At 45.3% G+C, this 4,046-nt stretch overlaps 1 pseudogene; it reads right to left on the bottom strand.

Moving 5' to 3' along the window:
* Positions 1-252: 252 nt before the first annotated feature.
* LOC119514745 lies at positions 253-583 on the bottom strand (annotated as a pseudogene).
* Positions 584-4,046: the final 3,463 nt, after the last annotated feature.

Here is a 4,046-nt window from a genome sequence, read left to right as displayed (position 1 = left end):
CAGTCCCATTCACAGGTCCCAGGAGGTCATGAATTGGGGATGGGGGTGGGTGGTGGGTGGGTACTATTCAACCCAGTACTGCCCATATCCATCTGATTTCAACAAAGTCTGCACAAAGGAGAGCCTTGCTGGCAACCATCTGACCAGATCCAGAGGTGCTTGAGTTGTTTTCCCCCCTCTATTCTCCACAGACTGGTGGCCTTTGACAGTCTTGGGACTATACTTCTAAGTGTTACTTTTAAGTCCTTGGGTTCATCCAAAGTCGGGTTCATCCGGAGTCGGCTTCATCAGTTTGTCCACACAGAACAGGATCAGGACGAGAAACCAGAAACTCCAACCCACAGCAGCAGCCCCCCAGCGGTGTTCATCCTCCCCACCACAGCAACACTGGCAGCTTGTGGGCAGAAGTTGACATTGGGGCACTGCTCCAGGGTCCTAGTGTCTGGGCAGTGGGTGGCCAAGGTGGAGGAATTGCTGCTGCTTGGTTCTGCCAAGCAACTGAGTGGAAGCGGGCGGAGAGCAGGCTGAGGGTCAGGGCAGCCCGGGTCCCAGAGGTGAGGCGCTTTATGCTGGAGGCGGGCATCTGGCTGCACCATTCTGAGCCATGTGCCAAGTGCTCTGTGCCACGCGTTGTGTGTGTGCCCCGAGCCGTTGTCGGTGCATGTGTTTTTAAGACACAGCCATTGGGAAAGTTATATGGACCACACTTCCCTTAGTCCAGTATATGGATGGATGAGTAGAAAAATGGGGGCAAAAAAAAAAAAAAAAAAAAGGCACCCAGTGTTCTTTTTTACTTTAATTGTTGTTTTTCACTTTAATTTTTATTCTTATTATTTTTGTGTGTGTGGTAATGAAAATGTTCAAAAATTAATTTTGGTGATAAATGCACAGCTATATAATGGTACTGTGAACAACTGAATGTATGCTTTGTATGACTGCATGGTGTGTGAATATATCTCAATAAAATGGAATTAAAAAAAGAAAACACAGAGCTTACTTCCAAAGGATTCATAAATCAAGTATTACTGAATGCCTACTATGCATCAAGCATTCCTTTATAAACTTTGGATGTATTTGTGAACAAAACAGATAAAAATTCCCTGCTTTCATGGAGCTCACTTTCTAGTGGGAAGGGCCAGACAATAAAAATGAACCTAATAAATAAGCTATATGTTATGAAGGAAAAAAAAAAAGACAGCCAAGGACTTAGCTTGGGTTGCCCCAGAAGCAGACCCTGAGTCAGGTTTTGAAGAGAGTGTTGTAGTGTTGTTTTGTTGTTTTGTAACGATCACAGGAAGCACTGGTAGGGATGGGCAAGCAGGGCAGGGGAGGATGGGAAGCCAACACAGCATGTGTTAATGGGCAGATTCCTGCCGTGGGCGGCTGGAGCTCAATCCTGCTGACTCCTAAGGGACTGTATAGAGCCCATCTCAGAACTGTCCCACTGGAGAGCAAGGAAGCTGGGGTATTTATCCACCAGCTCCCACCCATCTTTAGTTGAGGCTGCACCCAGGGATGAAACTCCCAGGATTTCTGTCTGCCCCAAATGGACCAAGCATGCTTCAGCAGCCAGAGTATGCCTTCAGGAAGAAAGTGGCAGGCGCTTCCAGTAGGAAACCATCTATTTAAAAGGGAACTGCAGGTGCCGAAGGATGTGAGAGGCATGCTGATGTTGGCAGCCACGGGTCTGGAGGGAGTTGAATCTCCTTTTCTGTTGGAGAGGTGTGAGGTTTTCCAAGGAAGGAGATGGGATGCACCGTATTGAGAGACCTGTAAGCGGGAACTGTGAGACAAGGAGGGAGGATTGCAGGAAAAGAAGAAGCTGGGTGACGGAAGATTCCCCACTGAAAACCCTTCTTTCTAGGCTTAGGGTGGCAGGAACCTTCTCTGGTATGGTGCAAGGGAACGTGTAATAAAGTAAAGCTACTGCCTGTTTCTTCCACACTCTACTGCTCTTTTGAGCTCTTTCGTTAAAAAAAAAAAAAATTGTGCAATAATTAGCAATACTATTTTAATAATCTTTCATCAATTGCAACAAATGTAACTACTGTTAAAAAATAGTACAATTATTAGAAAGTACTATCAACAATTGTAACAAATGTTCCATACCAATGGAAGTGTCAGTGGTGGGGTGGGGTACGAGAATCCTGTATTTTATGCATGATTGTTCTGTAAACCCACTACTTCTCTAATAAAAATTTTTAAATAAAAAAGGGATAGTATATGTAAAATGTCCGGGATGGTGCCAAGCATATAATATTGCTCAACGAATAACAGCAGGATGACAATGATGATGACAACTACTTTAAAAAGGAACACAGGAAAATAAAAATAATTTTAATTATTGGAAAAAAAAAAGTTGCGGGAACTCATTCTTGCCCAGTGTGTGTTTGGTGGAAGGAAGGTGGGACTATCAGGAAGAACTCAGGGAAGAGCTAGTAACCTTTCTGTGATCCTATTACAGGGAACTTCTGCTGAGACAGCCTAGAAGGGATTTCTAGTTATAGTAACTACATGGAATAACATCCTCTCATGGTGGCAGTTTTGCCCAAAGCCTCTTTTCTGCCCTGGCTGCAAGGTGAGTACAGCATTTCTAAGAATCAAATTCAGACAATGTACAAAGGAAGAAGTAGGATTAATTATCCTTCCTGTATCTCTTTCTTAGAAAGCCCCTAACAGACTTACCCTCATACTTGGGTCCCATGAAGGGTGACCAACTGCTTCAATTTTCCAGGATTGACGGGCTTCCTGGGATGTGGGACTTTCAGTGCTAAAACCAGGCCAGGAAAATCAGGATGATTGGTGTGATAGTTTGGAACTGCGTATACCCCAGAAAATCATGTTCTTAAAGCTATTCCATTCTTTTGGGTATAAACCTATCTTAAGTAGGACTTTTTGATGAGGTTGCATCACTTAAGGCATGGCCCGGGGTGAGTCTTAATCCTCTTACTGGAGTCCTTTATAAATGGGATGATGGAGGGGAGGGAAGGGAAGAGGAGGGGAGGGGAAGGAAGAGGAGAGGAGAGACAGAACACATCAGGGAGGCAAGAAGCTGAAAGCAATGAAACCTGGAAGAGAAGGGAGAGACCAGCAGACACTGCCACCCGCCTTGCCATGTGGCAGAGGAGCCAAGGATAACCCTGGTAGCCAGTCTTCAGGAAGAAGGTATCCTCTTGTAATGCTTGGGTTCATGCGTCAACTTGGCCAGGTGATGGTGTCCAGGTGTCTGGTCAAGCAAGCACTGGCCTAACCTTTACTGCAAGGACATTTGTGGCTGGTTTATTAAAATCATCACTCAATTGGCTGCAGCTATGACTGATTACATTAACAAAGGGCATGTCTTCTGCAATGAGAGAATGCAATCAGCTGGATTTAATCTAATCAGTTGGAGACTTTTAATTGAGACAGATAGAGGACCTTCACTTCTTCTTCGGCTAGCCAGAGAAGCATTTCTTGAGGAGTTCATCAAACATAGCTGTCCCTGATACTAAAGAATTACTTTCAGCTGAACCGGAGCTACCTTGCCAGGGAGGTTCCACCACCACCACCATCACAACCTCCCTGGGGACAGCTTGTGGCCAGTGATTAACTGAAGGGTGGTACAAAAAGTTAGCCCCCTTGTTCCAAGGTGAGAGCAACTCTGCAATGCAACTCATGTTCCAGAGCTCCCCAAATGAGACCCTTTCCTTGCTGACCTTTTCTCTGCTACCTTTATTTCCCTTTTCCTGAGAGCACTCTGTTCATCAGTGACCTGCATCAAAAATCCCTGTCTCAGGCTGTGCTCTGGTGAACCCAACCTAAGACACCTGACCCTTTCTAGAGCGGTCAATGCCATGGGAAAGGGAATTGCCAAGAGTCGCTTCAGGTTGGTCCCCTGGGAATTGACATGATTCACTTCAGGTTAGTCCCCTGTTGACACATATACGAGTGTGGATGAGGAACACCAGGCCCAAATCAGTGGATGGTTAAGAAGCAGGAAGAAGAAGAGATGTTAGTAAGGCAATCAAACAATGAGGACTTTTAACAAGTGACACTCTTGGAAGAAG

Source organism: Choloepus didactylus, chromosome 18, assembly GCF_015220235.1.
Source record: "Choloepus didactylus isolate mChoDid1 chromosome 18, mChoDid1.pri, whole genome shotgun sequence".
Taxonomy (NCBI): Eukaryota; Metazoa; Chordata; class Mammalia; order Pilosa; family Megalonychidae; genus Choloepus; species Choloepus didactylus.
The sequence above is the reverse complement of the archived record's forward strand: the minus strand, read 5'-3'. Positions and strand labels throughout refer to the sequence as shown.